The sequence below is a fragment of the Panthera uncia genome, chromosome B4 (assembly GCF_023721935.1).
Source record: "Panthera uncia isolate 11264 chromosome B4, Puncia_PCG_1.0, whole genome shotgun sequence".
Lineage (NCBI taxonomy): Eukaryota > Metazoa > Chordata > Mammalia > Carnivora > Felidae > Panthera > Panthera uncia.
In genome coordinates, this window is record NC_064809.1 from 122,070,602 (window position 1) to 122,076,460 (window position 5,859).

Sequence of the window (5,859 nt, forward strand, 5' to 3'; positions counted from 1 at the left end):
TTACTGGCTCTAAACTAGATGTTGGGGTTACAGAAATAAAAATAGTCATTGCTGGCCGGGAGAGTCTAACATTATTGTTATTTTATCGTCAGGGTCTTGGTCATTACACATCTGCTGAGAGTATAATTTGGAGGAAAATCTGCTGATGGGAGTCTCTGGAGAACTTGATGGAGATGATGGGTGTTTAAAGCTCTTGTATACAATCTATTCATATCCCATATTTGCATTTGCCTTGTATTTTCAAATTTCTCTCTCACTTAGTATGTCTCTACTGTCTCTTGACCATTAGTAAGTCACAGGTAGTCCATTAGGAGATTGTTGCAGAGAAATACTTCAGAGAGTTATTTCTGATCTGTACATTGTGACACACACCGTCTGTTTATGTGGTAAACAGCGAGCTGCTATGACATCATCTGTGGTGCAACATCATAGTGGAGGCTACCAGCCATCCACTCTGTTGTCAGATGGATGGATCACTCTGTTGTCATTCACTTCGCAGATTTTTCTCAATGTATTTATCATACCATCAAAAAAATGGATGGTCATAAAAAATTTTATGAGAAAAAATTCCAGGTTTGCATGATTTTGGCATTGGATAAGGAATTGCTTTGGTAAGGTACGGGTCATGAGTGGTAAACTCAAGACTGATGGCAGTAAAGTGTAGGGATGAGAACACGGGGCCATGCAGTTCTCCAACAGAGCACTGCACACTGGTTTGGTGGTTGAGGAAGGCTTCTTGTAGAAACTGGAGGTAATGTTTGAAGGATGAAGTGGAATGAACCAAGAGTGCAGAGATTAGTGGATGTAGTAAATTCCTTAAATTGGGAGAGAGCAAAGTTTTAGAAGATAATGTTCATATTTTAGAATGTACCTGATGCTATGCAAATGACTTAAGTGAGTTTGGTCACTTCATATTTATAGCAGTTTTGTAAATTCCGAATTGTGTTATCACCATATTCAGATGAAGAAATGGACCACCCCCTGAACTTCTCCTCCTGTCTCACCACACACACAGAAAGATTAGGTAAGTTGCTCTAAGCCACACCACTAGAACAGGCCAAACTGGGATTTGAATTCAGGGAGTTCACTACACAATCTCTTAACTGCTGCATACAGAAGTTTCTGGAAAGAAAATTGCTACTATGGCTGAAGCTCAGGGAGCTAAGAGAAAATAGTATGAGATATGGCTGGAAAAGTAGTTGGGGGCTGGGCAGTGGAGGACCTTATAGGCTGAAGTGAGAATTGGGCCATATGAAGACTTTGAGAGGTTTTAGCAAGACCATGATGTGAGTTAATTTATTTTTTGAGAAGATTACTCTAGCTGGTGGGCTGAGAGCGAATTGTAGCTGGCAGTACTTGAAGCAGGGAGATGGGTTGGGAGGCTGCTTCAGTGGTCCAGGTGAGAGCTGATGGCTCACTGAACTGAAGTGATGGCAGTAAAAGCAGCCATAAATGGGTGTATACAATAGATACATAAGGTATAAAATTGCCTGGGTTTGGAGATTGATTAGGGGGAGAAGATAGAGGGCAGGGTCATTGGTGTCTGGCTTATGGAACTGGATTGATATTGGCACTGTCTACTGAGTTGGGGCCACAAAAGGAGACTAAGTTGTGGTGGTGCTATGGCTTGCCTGATATGTGTTCCCCCCTACCCAAATTCATATGTTGAAATCCTCACCTCCAAAAGTGGTGGTGTTAGTAGTCGGTGAGGCCTTTGTATATGATACTTTCAAACATTTCCGGGAAACTAAGGAATATAATGCGGTTGGTTGGTTGCTCCTAATGTTGCTGTCAGAGTAGTGATAAGAAAGGATGATCTCAGGGATTTGAATTCCCTGAGAGCCTGCAGGTTTGCCTTGAGGGAGAGCCTGATCTCCTGCAGGAGGGCTAAAATCAGCCAAATTTTTTCTTCCTTTTTCCTATGACTTTATGCTCTGCTGGCTTAGAGGACTTAGTTCCAGAGAGAGGAATGCTTCCACAGGGAGACACAACAATGATTCCATTGAACTGGAAGTTATAATTGCCACTTGGCTGCTCTGGACTCCTAGTGCCTCTGAATCTACAGGCCAGGAAGAGAATTATGTGCTGACTTGGTGATTGATCCCAACTACCAAGGGAAGATTGGATTACTATTCCACAGTGAAGCTAAGGAAGAGTATGTTTGGATTATAGGAAATCCCTTAAGGGATCTCTTGGTATCACTGTGTCCTATGATTAAGGTCCATGGAAAACTACAACCCAATCCAGGCAGACCTAGTAGTGGCCCAGATTCTCCAAGAGTAAAGGTTTGGGTCATCCAGCCAGGTAAAGAATCACAACTAGCTGAGGTACTTGCTGAAAACAAAGGGGATATAGTATGGATAGTAGAAGAAGATAGTTATAAATACGAGGACTGTAATTGTCATGAATATTTCTTCCTTATTTTGTGTCTATATACATATATTAAGTAAATGTCTTTGATCTCTTTCCTTTCTTGTTCCCTTATCATGTAACTTAAGATATACTGACTTTATATCATAGTATTTAAGTGTTAACTTATGCCATACTATTTTAAGTTTATAGGATACCAACAACAACAACAAAAAAGCAGTAAATGTCACTCAAGGATTTACCTTCTCTTCTGGGGAAGGGGTTAGTGCATTTTTGGCTGTACACAGGATATTTGCATCATGTTAGGCAGAATTATGACTTTGTTAATGTCTTTGTTTGGAACTTAAAAATGGCTTAAGGAGATGCATATAGGGGTTACGTTGACAAGGGGTTGCAATGGTTAATTTTGTGTGCCAACTTGACTGGGCTGAGGGATGCCCAGACAGCTGGTAAAGAATTATTTCTAAGTGTGTCTGTGAAGGTGTTTCTGAAAGAGATTAGCATTTGATTCAGTAAACTGAGTAAAAAGATCTGTTTTCCCCAAGGTGGGTGAGAGCTGTTTGGGGCCTGAATGGATTAAAGAGGCAAGGGAAGGGCAATTCCTCTCTCTCTCTCTTCTTGAACTGGGTGGGATGTCCATCTTCTCCTGACCTTGAGCTTTGAAGCTTCTGGTTCTCAGGCCTTCAGCCTTGGGCACTTATACCAGTTTACCCATTGTCCTCCCCCCCAACTCCAGTTCTTAGGCCTTTGGACTCAGACTGAATTATTTCACCAGCTTTCCTGGTTCTCTAGCTTGAGACAGCAGGTTGTAGAACTTCTTGGCCTCCATAACCGTGGGAGCCAATTCCTATAATAAACCTCCTCATATATATCTATATATGGTTGACCCTTGAAAAACTTAGGAGTCAGAGGTGCTGACCTCTCGTGCAGTCAAAAATCTGTGTGTAACTTTTGACTCTCAAAAACTTAACTACTGATAGCTTACTGTTGACTGGAAGCTTTACAGATAACATAAACTGTCAATTAACACATATTTTGTATGTTATAGATATACTGCATTCTTACAATAAAGTAAGCTAGAGGAAAGCAGATGTTATTAAGAAAATCATAAGGAAGAGAAAATTCACTTACAGTACAGTAGGTATTTGTAAATGAAAAATCCACGTATAAGTGGACCCGTGCAGTTCAAACCCATGTTGTTCAAGGATCAACTGTATATCCTGTTGGTTATATTTCTCTGGAGAGCCCTGACTAATACAGGTAGATAAGATGTTGGATTACATCAGGGACATGTTGAGTTCAGGTTCCTCTGAGATGTAAAATTGGCAGTTACAGGTATTTGTCTGGAACTCAGGGCAAGGCCAGAGAGCTAAACTGCACATTTGGGTGCTATATTAGTTTTTAGGCCTGCTGTAACAAATTACTACACACTTGGCTGCTTAAACAACAGAAACGTATTCTCTCATAGTTCTGGAGGCCAGAAGTCCAGAGTCAAGGGGTCGGCAGAGTTGGTTCCCTCTGGAGGCTCCGAGGCAGAATCTATTCCATGGCTCTCTTCTAACTTCTGGTGACTGCTGGTGATCCTTGGCTTAGGGCTGCATAACTACAATCTCTGTCTTCAAATGGCTTTCCTCTCTGGATGTTTCTGTATCTTCTCCTTCTCTGTCACTTATAAGGTCACCTATCACTGGATTTAGGATCCAAACTAAATACAGGATGATCTCATCTTGAAATCTTTAACTTGATTACATTTGCCAAGAGTCTATTTCCAAATAAGGTTACATTCATAGATACTGGTTAGGATTGGACATATCTCTTTGGACTCCTCTTCAATCCACTATAAGTGCTATCAATTTAGAGATGTTATTCATACCTTGGAGCATGCATGCCATCGCTTCAAGGGAGAATTACACAGGAAGAAGAAAAGAGGGTCCAGAGCAGAGGCTTAAAGATCTCCGTTATATAATGGGTGGGTAGAAACGGATGAGCCTACAAAGTAGAATAAAAGGAAGGGGCCAGAGGAGTAGAAGGAACACCAGGAGGTAGAAGGCAGAAGAGTGCATTTCAAGAAGGAGGGAGGGAGTCAGAGTGGCCAAAATGAAGAAATCAGGAGACTATAGATGCTGGAGAGGATGTGGAGAAACGGGAACCCTCTTACACTGTTGGTGGGAATGCAAATTGGTGCAGCCGCTCTGGAAAGCAGTGTGGAGGTTCCTCAGAAAATTAAAAATAGACCTACCCTATGACCCAGCAATAGCACTGCTAGGAATTTATCCAAGGGATACAGGAGTACTGATGCATAGGGGCACTTGTACCCCAATGTTTATAGCAGCACTCTCAACAATAGCCAAATTATGGAAAGAGCCTAAATGTCCATCAACTGATGAATGGATAAAGAAATTGTGGTTTATATACACAATGGAATACTACGTGGCAATGAGAAAGAATGAAATATGGCCTTTTGTAGCAACGTGGATGGAACTGGAGAGTGTGATGCTAAGTGAAATAAGCCATACAGAGAAAGACAGATACCATATGGTTTCACTCTTATGTGGATCCTGAGAAACTTAACAGAAACCCATGGGGAGGGGAAGGAAAAAAAAAAAAAAAAGAGGTTAGAGTGGGAGAGAGCCAAAGCATAAGAGACTCTTAAAAACTGAGAACAAACTGAGGGTTGATGGGGGGTGGGAGGGAGGGCAGGGTGGGTGATGGGTATTGAGGAGGGCACCTTTTGGGATGAGCACTGGGTGTTGTATGGAAACCAATTTGACAGTAAATTTCATATATTAAAAAATAAAAAATAAAAAATAAAAAAATAAAAAAAAAAGAAGGAGGGAGGGAACAATGCTTACAAATGGTCACCAAAGAAGTGCTAGGTACTGGGCTTAACGTAATATTCATTATTGGCCTTTGATGTTGCTAATCTTTTAAGAGCTAATGTTATACATTTGTTTTAGGTTGTTTTTGTTTGTTTGAACTTTAACCAGAACATTAAATAGAATGTTAACTTTATAGCAAGTTTATTCAGACAAACACATATACGTTCATAGAGAAATTTTCTGTACTCTTTGTTTTTCTTTTTGGTAGAGACGTTCCAAATAGCTCATCACCTGAATCTTCCTGACTAAGATTTAATTTTTATGTAGTAAGTCAACTTTATCCTTCAACGTTGGAGTGCACTACAGTATAGCCCTGAGTCTTGCTTGCAGTGACATTTTTGAAACAACCCTCTTCTTTCAGTGCCTTTGTTGCAGAATGATTTTACCAGAAAGAAGATGCATTTCAAAATATATAGGGGAGTGCCTGGGTGGCTCAGTCAATTGAGTGTCCAACTCTTGATCTCAGCTCAGGTCATGATCTTAGGGTTATGAGATCAAGCTGTGTGTCAGTCTCTACTCTGGGCATGGAGTCTGCTTGGGATTCTCTTTCTCCCTCTCTCTCTGTCCCTATTCTCCCTCTCTCTCTCTCTCTCTCTCTCTCTCTCTCTCG

The 5,859-nt window shown here is 41.0% G+C and overlaps 1 long non-coding RNA gene across 2 annotated transcripts in view; it reads left to right on the top strand.

The window, feature by feature from the left end:
* The first annotated feature begins 442 nt into the window (after positions 1-442).
* Positions 443-5,859, top strand: part of LOC125919514 (uncharacterized) — a 97,292-nt gene continuing 91,875 nt past the window's right edge. Inside the window, exons 1-2 of one of the 2 annotated variants that reach the window (XR_007456810.1) lie at positions 443-511; positions 962-1,024. This is a non-coding gene — a long non-coding RNA (uncharacterized LOC125919514). The other variant, XR_007456811.1, reaches the window with a different exon arrangement.